Source organism: Ascaphus truei, unplaced genomic scaffold, assembly GCF_040206685.1.
Source record: "Ascaphus truei isolate aAscTru1 unplaced genomic scaffold, aAscTru1.hap1 HAP1_SCAFFOLD_545, whole genome shotgun sequence".
NCBI classification, from domain to species: domain Eukaryota; kingdom Metazoa; phylum Chordata; class Amphibia; order Anura; family Ascaphidae; genus Ascaphus; species Ascaphus truei.
This window is the reverse complement of record NW_027456876.1, coordinates 234,256-249,044: the sequence shown is the minus strand read 5'-3', so window position 1 is coordinate 249,044 and position 14,789 is coordinate 234,256.

The following is a 14,789-nucleotide window of genomic DNA, read 5'->3' as shown; positions in this document are numbered from 1 at the left end:
GGAGGAGATGAAGACCGCTGGAATACTGACGGAGTCGCTGAGTCCTTATGCATCACCCATAGTGGTAGTAAGGAAGAAGAATGGATCTGTAAGATTGTGCGTCGATTATCGAACTCTGAATAATCGTACGGTACCTGACCAATACAATCTCCCTCGTATTGAAGAGATCCTGAATGCTCTGAACGGGAGCCAATGGTTTAGTGTGCTCGATTTGCGATTTGGGTACTACCAGGTACCCATGAGTGAAGAGGATCAGGAAAAGACTGCCTTTGTCTGTCCTCTGGGCTTCTACCAGTTCACGCGTATGCCCCAAGGTATATGCGGAGCCCCTGCTACCTTCCAGCGGTTGATGGAAAAGACAATAGGGGACATGAACTCTCGGGAGTGTCTGGTTTACCTGGACGATATCATTGTCTTTGGGAAGACCTTAGAAGAACACGAGGAGAGGCTGCTGAAGGTGATAGATCGTCTTGGCCAAGAAGGATTGAAGCTATCACTCGACAAGTGTAGGTTTTGCCACACCTCAGTGACCTACGTGGGACACATCGTGTCTGCCCAGGGGATTTCTACTGATCCGGCCAAAGTAGAAGCGGTGGTGAACTGGCCACGTCCCGATAATGTCGCGGAACTGCGATCCTTCCTCGGTTTCTGTGGGTATTACCGTCGGTTCGTGGAAGGGTACTCTAGTCGAGCTAAACCCCTGAACAATTTGCTGAAGATATACCCTGAAGATACTGGGAGAAAAGCCACGTCGGCCCGTCAACCGTTTGGCGATAAGTGGACGCCTGAATGTGAACGGGCCTTCCTGAACTTGAAGAAAAGCCTGACTGAAGCACCAGTGCTTGCGTATGCTGACCCAGAACAACCATATGTCCTGCATGTGAATGCCAGTCTCAATGGACTGGGCGCTGTCCTTCATCAGAAGCACCCCGAGGGTCTTCGGCCTGTAGCCTACATCAGCCGCAGTCTGACACCCAGTGAGCAGAAATATCCAGTACACAAGTTAGAGTTCCTGGCTCTCAAATGGGCGATCACGGAGAAACTTCATGATTACCTCTATGGTGTTACGTTTGAGGTAAGGACCGATAACAACCCCCTCACGTACATCAATACTTCCGCCAAATTGGATGTAAGAGAGACAGGTATGGTGAGTTTCTTAGGGAGTTCTCCCTTATGGAGGGGGTGAGGAGACATGACACTCAGAGAGAGCCCCTCCGTACTCACTGGGTGTTCCCGTTTTCTCAGCCGCAGGGGGCATTCCCGGACCAGGTGTTCAGCGGATCCGCAGTAGAAACACAATCCCCCAGCATAGCGGAATTGCCATATAGGTGTGCGGATGCGTTGTACCCCCAATTGCATCGGCTCTGGTGGCTCCAGCGCAGAACGAAGACGAGTGATAGCACTAGTAACCGCAGGGGTACTGAGGAAGGGATGTTGAAAATTATGAAAGCGAATGCGCTGATGCTCGGAGCGGCGTACCTGGATACATTGATCCACTCGGACTGCTAGTTCGATGAGAACCTCCAATTGATCTGGCCTGGGTTGACGAGCGAGTTCATCCTTGATGAAATCTGCCAGGCCTTGCCAGAATACAGAATCGAGAGCCTCCTGTCCCCAGTTAGTCTCGGCTGCGAGGGTCCGAAACTCCATGGCATACTGCGTCACCATTCGTTGCCCTTGGGTAATCTGTAGGAAAGAAACAGATTCCATCTGTGCGGGAGAATCGAACACTTGCTGGAATTCAGCCTTAAAGGCCGGGTAATCCTGGGTAAGGTCAGAACGTCGCTCCCAGACCGGGGAAGCCCAAGCCAGGGCGCTGCCCGTTACATTATAAATGTAGGCTACTGTCACGGTAACTTGTGAGAGGCTGTGATATACACCGAAATAACTGGGTTGAACTGAACACGACAGATATGATAAATATAATTATTCCTTAAAAAAGGTGAACACACAAGATATACAAATAAAAGGCAAAATATACACTTACTTAGGGTTGGAATGATGAAGTAATCAGGTTACACGATTCGCAATTCATGCAGCAATCACGAAATGACACAAAGACACAGAGTATAGGATGGACACTGGTTTATATGTAATTCCCATCCTATACTTTAATATTGAGTGCAGGCCATTGGAGAACAATTACCTGCACCCAATCTCTCCTTGCCACCTCACCTGAGGGGCACCGTAATCCCTGCCCACTGGGTGGGGAATATTCTAAGTAGGGGGCTTAGTTCCTCAGCCCCCTCCCACAAGGTTGGCGTCTTCAAGTCTGGCTTTGCCAGGATACCCTTTGTCCAAGGTGTGAAGTAGAACACTTAATATCAAGTACCCATGTCCTGCATTCCTTTGTGCTCGCATACACAAGCAGGATGGGGGAGTCTTTGATCAAGAGTTTATGATAGGTCATTTGGTCTCCCAACCTGACCATTAGCATAACAGATGGGCTCTGAGTTTTCATACCAGACCCAAAATACACTTCATACTTTAATACCTTCATATATTAAAATGTTCCATTCTGCTGGGCCCAGTGGGCTGACACTTGCCAGTCCTTCATGCCGAAGGTGACTCTCCAGGGTGGCCATGTTTCAGCTCTCTGCAACCCCCAGAACCGGAGATACACAAATACAATTTAAAACCTTTATTATTGCAATGCAGGATTCTCCGCTCTAAGAATAAATCTCTCCTTTTCACTCTTTCCCATTGAAATCAACAGGCACCGCCGCTATAGGCTTTCAATGGAGCCACTCCGCCGTTGAAGTCAATGGGCTTCGCCGCCGTAGACTTTCAATGGGGTAACTCTGCCATTGAAGTCTATGGAAAAACCACAATTCTTTAACTTTGCCCATACTCCAATGGCCATGCAGTCATGCCGGAACAGTGACTACATGCGACCCAAATCCCAGCCCTCTGGTCCTCACAGTACCGGAGATATGGACTTACACAGTTTACAGTTTCGGACTTAGCCGTTTTAATGCCACGCGGCTTTTCCCCATTGGAATCAATGGCCGGCGCCGCCATAGGTAATGCATGGGCAAGCGCCGCCATTGGATTCAATGGGACCTCCGCTCCACCATTAGAGTCAATGGCGCGACCCTCTTTCATGAGTACGACCCCTTACAGGGGTCCCTCATTCCCAGACCCGATAGTGGTCGTGTGTGGGGGTTCCTAGGGGCTAGGGGCAAAAAGAATTTTATTTCTGGGTGCCCTAGAACCTAAGATTCCCACGCCACTTGTCGTTGAACTTGAACTAATAGTGATAAAAGCTCTTTTTCAGACATTGTATCCGCTTCTGCGGTTTTGCGGTTTGGATGGCTGCCAACCTGTTCCTGGAGGTCGCGTCGAGGAATCCCCATTGAAGTCAATGGCCCCATTGACTTACAATGGGAAACCGCCACTCCTCCTCTCGGACGCCACCTGCTGGTCTTCGCTGGAAACAGGCCCAAAACCGCTAGATCCGCCATTGGAGTGAATGGAGCTGCAATGGCGACCTATGGAGAGCTGCAAAATGGAGCCTGAAAAAGTGGGAAAATGGGACAAAGGGCTATAAACACTGAGTTAACCTTAACCCTTTCCCTCCCGCGTCAATCCCAATGTATGTGTTGGTGCAAACACGGGATTGGGAACAATACACATTTACAGGGGAAAATACATTTGGTTGTGGAAGCAGGGTAAAAGCACATTACTGGACCGCAGTCCAGTTAACCCCTAGCTTCCCAAGTGAGAGCAGGGGGTGGCCAAATGGGGTGTAACCCCTTTAATCCCGGGCCAAACCCCTCTCCCATGACAGCTACCTTCTTACTTCCAGTATCGAAGAGATATGGGGCCATTTCAAACTGCACCTCACACTGATTGAGGAAACCCCTACATTCTTGTGGTTCACATGCGTAAGGCTTGAGGGCGGAATTTTTACATCAGAGCTGCTAGCTGCGCTTGCGGGCTGGGGATTAACAGCAGGAGAGGAAGTGACTGGTACTTGGACCGAGAGTACGGCGACCTGACGTGTAAGTGCCACAATTTGATCCGCAATGGCCTGGTTTTGCTGAGGCAGATCAGAGAGAAAAAAAGGAAAAAAGAAGGGTGGGTGCGCCAGATGATTGAATCATGAAACACTTGACTAACTTATGTTAAGATAATTTAAAAAAAACTTACAATTAATAAAAGTCAATAAAATACACAAATGATTATAAAATGACATGAACCATTCCGGAGCATAAAGGGTCTTGCTACGGTATAAACACAAATAAAGTATGTAAAAAAAACAAAACCCAAATTAATTGCAGCTTCCAATACAAGGGACCCCAGTCCTTGGTGTAACAGATCAAAGAAAAGAAAAAAAAATAGGGAAGCGCAGTAAAATGGGTGATGGCAAAATGACAACTTTATAATGAATATATAACACAAAATGAACAATAAACAACAAATGTTATCATAAAATCAGTATTTGAATAATGTCCATATGATTGGAATCACTGGTGAGCGGCGATCATAGCCGGCTGCTGCAGAAAAAAAGTCAAAAGGATAACAACTGGTAAATAAACCTGGTGCAAGATCAAACTTTCCAGGACCAGATAAATGCACAGATCGTTGCGGGATGGAAAAGTTAATAAGGGGGGAGTGTATACGGCCGTTAATGAGCCACTGCTGAATGAGCTCACCCAACCTCCAATTGTTGATATAGAGTGGCACGTAGATTCCTCCCCGTCGATTCCTCCCCAACCAGCTCCTCCGAGTCTCAGATGTTAGAGACCGACTGTATCCAGCCCTCCGTGTTTCCGGGTATGGCGTCACTGCCGGACGTGACGCACTAACTCTTCCCCGCTACAGCAGGGACTGTTTGATCCTCCTCCGCAGCGCAGATTGCGGACAGACACGCCGACAGCAAAGTCACCGCCGCTCCCTCCAAGGCACGCAACAGTGCCAAATGAAACCAGTCAATAGGACAAATGGGAGCACAGACCCCTGGCTCCTCCTCCTACGCGTTTCACCACTAAAATGGCTTCATCAGGGATACCACAGAGTGGAAATCATAGAGTATATATACCCCTAGTGATAGCTAGACTAATTCAATAATCAGCAATAATATATATTCACTCAATCAATAAAAACAAGGGGGTAAATGAACTCCTACTCACAGTATAGGGAATGGTTCATGTCACATAAAAAACGCAACTATTAAAATACACAATGAAAAACAACAATAAAATAAATTAATTAACATTAAAATGGATAGATAAACACATATAAATACGTTTAAACATTATAAAACAATCCTCAATAGATACCAAAAAATTTGTTTAAACATTTAATGTAATAGATGGTGGATCTAAATCAGTCAATAAAATTCTCACATCTACTATTGAAATGCTAAAAGATCAAGCTCCTCATTGAGACCTCTTGGACTCAGTGTTTGTAATTTAAAAATCCAATAGGTCTCCTGTTTTTTGAGTCTTAAAAGTCTATCTCCTCTCATATTAGTTTTCTCAATCTGTTCAATACCCTTAATAGAGAGTCCTCCAATGCACATATTGTGTTTTGTAACGAAATGTCTGGAAACTCCATGGCCAACAAAACCTTTTAAAATATTTCTTCTATGTTCTGTAAATCGTTCTTTTAAACTTCTTGTTGTTCTTCCTATGTAATAAAGGCCACACGGGCAGGTGAGTAAATAAATAACATATTTGGTGTTACAATTAATAAATTGTTTAATTTTAAATACTTCTACTGTAACGTTAGACGTGAATTCCGTACTCTTATTAACAATGTGTTTACAAGTCAAACAGTTAAGGCGTCCACATTTGTAACAACCTCCCGGGCGTGACGGTAACCACATATTTTCTGGGTTTGAATCTTTTGTTAAAGTGTTTCCACATTTTCTCAAAACTATTGGTGCTAAAACGTTCTTGAGATTTTTTGCACATTTGAAAACAATCTCTGGTTTCTTTTTGAGGGTCTTTCCTAGAATGGGGTCATTATGAATAATTCCCCAATGTTTCATTAAAAATTTTCTTATTTCATTAGAGGCCCCATTGAACTTTGTGATGAATAAGCAATTATTTCCATCAATGGGGTCATTTTTCCCTTTTCTTTCTTCTTGACTTTTTCCTTTAATCAATGATTGTCGGTTTTGCCCCCTCACTCTTGCTAACGCAACATCTAGTTTATCTTTTTTTTTATCGTCGACGCCGGTAGCACCCCCGAAGGGCACTCCAGTCCAAATGCCGGTCGCCCGCGGATCAGGCAATTTTTTGTTAGGCCCTACAGTGGACCTAATCACCTCTATCTTCTATCTGCTGATTCTGTCCCAGCAGATCTTTACCCCACTCTCTCCCCCTTCTCCACCCCTCCCACCTCCTCAGTACACCTGGCTCGATAAATACAAAAGCTACACCCGTCTTAAATGTTTGCTGGGACACGCTGTGTACTCAAATTATAGAATCAAGACCCCCCCCCCCCAGTGGAAAAGGAGGGGTCCCAAGGGCCTTCACCACGAAAACAACCCATGGCTACTACGGCCCCAATTAAAATAATATCATTAAATGTCAAAGGCCTGCACAATAACAGAAAGAGAAGACTGGCCTTACAAGATATGAAAAAATCAGGGGGAGACATCATATTTCTACAGGAGACCCACTTCACATCACAAGACCCCCAAATGTATTCAAAAAAGCGTTTCCAATGTGCTTTTTCGCATCATTTAGTAGTAAAAAACGGGGAGTGGCCATATTGATCAGACAAGGCACCCCATTTAATCACATCAAAACAACAGTGGACCCAGAGGGTAGATTTTTAGTGGTATACGGCTCTCTAGCAGGGTCGGCAATTGCCCTGATAAATGTTTATGCCCCGAACGAGAATCAAGTGGAATTTCTAAAAAGGGTTCCCGAGGGCATCGACCCGAGTTACCTGTCATCGGTACTATTAGGCGGGGACTTAAACATGGTCCTAAACCCCACCGAGGACAGATCAACTGTAACGAGCCACCCCCGTATAGCCCACTCCCAACACAAAGGGAAAAGGTTTAGGGGAATACTGAATGAATTCTCATTGGTAGATATATGGAGATCCCAGCATCAGGGCCAGAGGGACTACACTTTTTACTCAACGCATCACCGGACCTATTCTCGTATAGACTACTTCCTGGTAACCAAAAATGTACTGGAGGCTGTCACCGATTCGAACATTGGCCCGATAACCTGGTCAGATCATGCCCCGGTACTATTGACCCTATCAGTAGCATTTGAAAAAACTACATCCTACTCCTGGAGACTAAATGACTCTTTACTGAATCATCCTGAGATAGAGAAAGAGATCAGAACCTCACTTCTTTAACTCTGGCTCAGTCTCCTCTCCAGCAATCCTATGGGAGGCCCATAAGGCTGCAATCAGAAGTAAATTCATCTCAATTGCATCCCATAGGAAAAAAGTCAAACAAAAAGTGATTAAGGAGCTCACAGACAATATTATTACGCTGGAGCATGCTCATAAAGCCAATCCCTCAAAGAGAGTCTATAAAAATGTAATGGCTGCCAGAACAAAACTTAAACAAGCCCAGCTGGAAGATGTAGAAAAAGCCCTAAAGTGGACAAACCAGCAATACTATGACAAGGGCAACAAGGCCGACAGACTTTTGGCTAGCAGATTGAGAGGAATACAGAAGAGATCCCAAATAACGGCGATCAAAAATAGGTACGGTGGGATACAATACAGCGATAGCAAGATAGCAGCAGAATTCACCAAGTATTATACTAATTTATATAACCTAAGATCCAAACATGGCCACCCTGAACCAATAGGATCAGATTCAATAAAACAATATCTAGATAGTTGTCACCTCCCTACGCTAACAGAGGAGGAAAATACAGTCCTCAACGCGGAGATATCAAAAGAGGAACTAGAAGAGGCGGTCAAGATGCTTAAACTTTCTAAGTCCCCTGGTCCTGATGGATTCACCAATGTTTACTACAAGAGATTCCTACACATACTATCCACGCATCTATTAAAAATGTTCAATCATTTTATGGAGGGGAATCCAATCCCCACCTCAATGTCTCTCGCAAACCTAGCCATCATAGACAAAGAAGGCAGAGACCCGATGCAATGTGGAAGCTATCGTCCAATCTCCCTTCTCAATAATGACCTCAAATTATACAGTAAAATACTGGCGAATAGGCTAAACCCAATCTTACCGAGACTTATACATATAGACCAAGTAGGGTTTGTCGCAGGCAGGCAAGCCTCGGACAACACTCGTAAGATAATCAATATTACAGACCATGTCAACCTCACAGGAACCAAAGCAATACTCCTGAGCCTAGACGCAGAGAAGGCGTTCGATAGAATCGACTGGCTCTTCCTAGACCACACTGTGCGTAAATTCGGCTTTAAAGACGCATACCTAGAAGGGGTCCGTAGACTCTACCAAGATCCGTCAGCAATGGTAAAATTACCAGGGGGCAGTCTCCAGAGATTTAATATTAAAAACGGCACAAGACAGGGATGCCCCTTATCCCCTCTCCTCTTTGCACTCACCATAGAACCCCTGGCGTCCACAATTCGAAACAATCGGGACATCCAAGGAGTAGAAATAGGACAAGTACAATATAAGATATCTTTATTCGCGGACGATATCATCTTAACACTCTCCCAACCCCAAATTTCCCTCCCCAATCTCCAAAAAGAACTCAAACACTTTGGGAAAATATCAGGCTATAAAATTAATAGCGATAAATCTGAAGCGTTAAATCTAAACCTGCCAGAGCCAGAGGTGAAACTCCTCAAACTAAATTTTAGCTACCGGTGGAGTCCCTCTTGTATCAAATATTTGGGAGTAAAGATACCGAGGAACTACCACTCCCTGTACCAACATAATTACCCGCCCTTATTCCGGAAAATCAAACAGGATCTTGATAAATGGGGAGGATACCAAATATCATGGATCGGGAGAATGATCTCGGTCAAAATGAATATACTCCCCAGATTGTTATATTTCTTCCAGACTCTCCCGATTCACATCCCTGGCTCAGAACTGAAAATTATACAAAATCAGATCTTTCATTTTATTTGGCAGGGTAAAAAAACCAGAATCGCCAGGGCAGTTCTGCTTGCCTCAAGGGGGAGAGAGGGTCTAGGAGTCCCAGACATTATGAGATATTACCAAGCCATTCAGCTGAGACAGGTAGTAGTCTGGAACGCAAACCCGAGCCAATATTGCTGGCTAGATATAGAATCGCAATATGCCGGCACGCCTTCACTGCCAGCATGCCTTTGGTCCCTGAGCAGGGACGATATGCAGACTAGCAAATTCAAATTGGACCCAATGAAACACACATGGGAGATATGGACGAAATGCAAACTTAAATTTAAGCTCACGACCCCTAAATCTCAACTCATCCCAATTATTCGCAGTCCCAAATTCCCACCTGGTTGTGAGCCTAGACAATTCGACCAATTTACAGTTAAAAATATCAGAGCAGTTGCCGACCTCCTGAGCTTTGGGCAGTTCCTGAGTTACCAAAGATTGCGAAACAAATATGAAATGGCAGGACTGAACGTCTTCAAATATCTGCAAATTAGACACTTCATCCAAACACTATCCCCAACGTTGGAATTTCCCCCTCTCACTAATTTTGAACGGCTGTGCAGGGAAACAGCACACCAAAAAGATCTCATAACCCAAATTTACACGGAACTGGAAACGGCAAAAGATTCCCCCACCCATGACTACATGCTGCATTGGGCAGCAGAATTGAACATAGATATAGACCGAGAGGACTGGGAAAGTATTTGGGAAGCAGCCTCAGGAACTTCCATATGTACCACAATCAAGGAAAATATTTATAAAATACTGTTCCGCTGGTATCTTACCCCAGTTAGAATAAATCAAATCTACCCCTTGGCCTCCGATCTATGCTGGAGAGGCTGCGGACAAAAGGGAGACATGGCACACATTTGGTGGACATGTCCGGAAATTCAGAAATACTGGGAAACCATACAGTCTATAATTAAAGAGGTCATAGGCCTCACCATACCTATTGATCCGCTGACCTACTTGTTGGCCAGGCCAATAGAGAATATTGACCGCCCAACAAGGAAATTAATCTCCTTCATTCTCACGGCGGCTAGATGTGCGGTGGCTGCCTCATGGAAGAAGGTGTCTCCCCCCCCCCCCCCAAGCAAACAATCATGAAAAGAATCCAGGAGGTAATGCTCATGGAGCAACTTTCAGCCTTTTTGAAAAGGACTACGGCCTCTTTCTACAAAGTGTGGTAACCGTGGCTGATACGTCCAGCTAATTAACCCTGCCCCAACTCCCCCCCATAACTAAGGATGATCAGGTCAAAGGAGAGACTCCATACGGAACACTGAGGAGGATGGGACACCCCCCACCCCCCCTCCTACCCTCTCTATTTCTGTTTCCTCTCCCCCCCCTCACTAGCCCCTACGGTCCGAGAAGAAGGACCGGGGGCATGCTGAGACTGTGTCAAGGAAAAAGAAAAAATCCTGTATTAGGCTAAGATATAACTGTCACACTGTATGCTGTATCAATGCCTAATAAAAAAAAATGAAACAAAAGGTTTTGTTGGCCATGGAGTTTCCAGACATTTCGTTACAAAACACAATATGTGCATTGGAGGACTCTCTATTAAGGGTATTGAACAGATTGAGAAAACTAATATGAGAGGAGATAGACTTTTAAGACTCAAAAAACAGGAGACCTATTGGATTTTTAAATTACAAACACTGAGTCCAAGAGGTCTCAATGAGGAGCTTGATCTTTTAGCATTTCAATAGTAGATGTGAGAATTTTATTGACTGATTTAGATCCACCATCTATTACATTAAATGTTTAAACAAATTTTTTGGTATCTATTGAGGATTGTTTTATAATGTTTAAACGTATTTATATGTGTTTATCTATCCATTTTAATGTTAATTAATTTATTTTATTGTTGTTTTTCATTGTGTATTTTAATAGTTGCGTTTTTTATGTGACATGAACCATTCCCTATACTGTGAGTAGGAGTTCATTTACCCCCTTGTTTTTATTGATTGAGTGAATATATATTATTGCTGATTATTGAATTAGTCTAGCTATCACTAGGGGTATATATACTCTATGATTTCCACTCTGTGGTATACCTGATGAAGCCATTTTAGTGGTGAAACGCGTAGGAGGAGGAGCCAGGGGTCTGTGCTCCCATTTGTCCTATTGACTGGTTTCATTTGGCACTGTTGCGTGCCTTGGAGGGAGCGGCGGTGACTTTGCGTGTCTGTCCGCGATCTGCGCTGCGGAGGAGGATCAAACAGTCCCTGCTGTAGCGGGGAAGAGTTAGTGCGTCACGTCCGGCAGTGACGCCATACCCGGAAGCCCGGAGGGCTGGATACAGTCGGTCTCCAACATCTGAGACTCGGAGGAGCTGGTTGGGGAGGAATCGACGGGGAGGAATCTACGTGCCACTCTATATCAACAATTAGAGGTTGGGTGAGCTCATTCAGCAGTGGCTCATTAACGGCCGTATACACTCCCCCCTTATTAACTTTTCCATCCCGCAACGATCTGTGCATTTATCTGGTCCTGGAAAGTTTGATCTTGCACCAGGTTTATTTACCAGTTGTTATCCTTTTGACTTTTTTTCTGCAGCAGCCGGCTATGATCGCCGCTCACCAGTGATTCCAATCATATGGACATTATTCAAATACTGATTTTATTATAACATTTGTTGTTTATTGTTCATTTTGTGTTATATATTCATTATAAAGTTGTCATTTTGCCATCACCCGTTTTACTGCGCTTCCCTATTTTTTTTCTTTTCTTAGATCAGAGAGAAACTGCCTTACTTCAGTCTGGTCTGCGTCTTGTGGGATCGACATAATGTTACGCCGGTGCTGTCCGCAGACCAGACCCGTCCCCTGTGCTGAAGGGGGAGGTAGGAATTCACACACCCGCAGCAAAGGGAGCGTGTCCGGAGTGTGGTATTAAGCGTTGCCAGGCCAGATGTAAGTAACGTAGCCAATATTTGCCGGTACCGGGTATAGGAGTAGAATAGTGATTGCCTTGCCAATGTCAGGGAACGGAGAGATGAGGAAGGTTGAAGTCCAAGCCGTGATCGTGGGATGCCAGAGAATAAGTAGTCCAAGGAGAGCCGAAGTCGAGAGCCAAAGGGGGTAGTCGTACGAGCCGTGTCAAAACCTGTAGTAACAGAGAGTACACCAAACACTTCCATACAGAGACTATGTCGAGCGATGAGTGAGGGCTCAGAGATGCTAGATAAGGCTGGGCTGACCAATCAGGGATGGAGGCGGGTCAGGAGGACTGCAGGGAGCCTCTCTGGATAGGTGTGGCTGATACAACCCAGGTGAGCACTGGTAGCACTCTGATTACAACCGTGCGGTGTACGGGTGCGGAGCCTCACAGCAGGAGTGGAAGTAGAAGAGTGGATGCTGGGCGTGTGCTCTGTAAGCTGCGTGTGCACGCAACCAGTGTTGGAGGACACACGTGTGTGAGCGGGGCGGAGGACCCGCGCCTGCCACTGAGAAGGAATGGTGGGACCGCCGAGGGGAGGGGCCCTGCGGCGACGGAGGAGCTGACGGCCTGTGGAGGCAGGTAAGTGGAGGTTGCGCTGCGCGCCCTGAGTCCCCTGAAGGTAGTCTGTGTGTTGCGCGGACGACGCTGAGAAATCAGATTCCTAACAGCATCATAGGGCACACCTGTGTGCACCACAGCCTATCGGTGCTTACTTCCTGGTTCTGCCCTGGCTGGCTATTGGAGGCTCTGCCTTTACATACCTTGAGTAAGCTCTTATTCCTTGCTGAGCATAGTCTAGTGTGATGCCGTGCCTTGCTGCATTCCAGTTCCTGTGACCTTGCCTTGCTGATTTACCTCTTCTTGCCTACCTTGCTTGTCTCTTGGATTCCGCACCTCTCCTCTCCTGATCCGGTTACGAACGACCATTCTCCTGTCTCCAGTCCTGACCTTGGCTAAGTACTCCAACGATCCGATATTCTCCTATCCTGAACCTGGCTACGTACCCCGACTATCCGCTACTCTCCAATCCTGAACTTGGCTAAGCACTCCGACAATCCGCAACTCTCCACTCCAGACCTGGCAAGTACTTACACTACTCTCAAATCTATAACCCTGACCTGGCTTGAACGACTACTCTTCATCCTAGGCACGCCCGCATGGCTGTGGGTCGGCGTTAACCATATCCCTACCTCAGCACCGCGGTCGCGCTTCGTTTGTGGTGAGCTAAGCGTTACAGTCTCTCAGTGTTTTGACCTCGGCTTGTACCTGGACCCCCGACTTCTCTCTACCTTGACTTGCTTCTGGATCTCTACCTTCTCCGCCCCTGGACCCCGGCTACCCTCTACGATCATCCGGAGAGTATTACGACTATCCTCACTTCTCCAACCGTGACCCGGCTATATGACTATCACTCTGCACTCCGGACACGCTCACTCGGCTGGAGGTCGGTGTATGTACACTAACATCCCCACCTCGTAGTCCCGTCTTGTGGTGAGCACCCGTTACAAAGCCCCACCTCTCTCTTTCCCACACCCTCACCTCGCTCTCTCCCACACCCTCACCTCGCTCTCTCCCACACCCTCACCTCGCTCTCTCCCACACCCTCACCTCGCTCTCTCCCACACCCTCACCTCGCTCTCTCCCACACCCTCACCTCGCTCTCCCACACCCCTACTTCGCTCTTCCACACCCCCACCTCTGTCTCCCCCACATTCAATAACCCTCCCCAATACACATAATACCCCCTTAATACACATAATATCGACACATACTGTATGTCTAAACGTTTCTGTTCTCTCCTGCCTCGTTCTATTACTACAGCCATTCCCAGCCACAGAAAATAATGGGATGCTTATTATTCTTCCGATGCTTCTCTTTAAACTCCATCACTAATGGGGAGGTTTACTGTTAATAACTGTAAAAGCTATGTGTATTCAAATAAAAATCTCGTCTCCAGTAGATTGTTCCAGTTTTGGGGTGCACGGCAAGAGGAGCGGCCGGATACTTTGTTAAACCTTGGGACCAGCCACAGTCTTTTGAGTCAGATCTCAGATGATAAGTGCTGCGTGTGGGAGGGGTGAGGAGCTTGTTCAGGTAGCTGGGTAGCTTGCCCAAGAAGTATTTGAAGGCAAGACAGGAAAGATGAACTTTGTACCTAGACTCAAGTGATGACCAATCTAGTTCTTTGAGCATTTTTCACACATGGCTTCTCCATTTTGGCTTTATTTTTGTTAAATAAATCATGACACGGTGTAATATGTCATGTGTTGTTGTTCATCTGAGGTTGTATTTACCTAATTTTAAGACCTGCTAAGGAACAGATGATTGTTATTATGTCTTCATATGTAAAACCATTGAATTCACTAAGGGTGTACTTTCTTTTTCACATGACTGTATATACACTTAAGATACCTGTGCTGAAGGGGGAGGAATGGTGGGACCGCCGAGGAGACCTGGTATGCATATGACTCCCCCCCCTCTCGATGAAGCATGCCGTGTCAAGCGAAACGCACGTCAGGGATTTTATGAAGTCCTGGGGCGTGGCGGCACCATCTTGGATCCTACCCTAAACAGCTCAGATCGCAGATCGCAGTTTCTTTTTGCTCCCAGCCTTTTCACATACATTTATATGCATTGATCACAGACTTCTACCCTCATGGTGATACTAACCATAGCGATTTCATGCTCTAGAGTGTTGATAAGATGGTTGATTTGACACATATGCATATCAGATTATGTGCATTGTAGGGTTGCCAGGTGT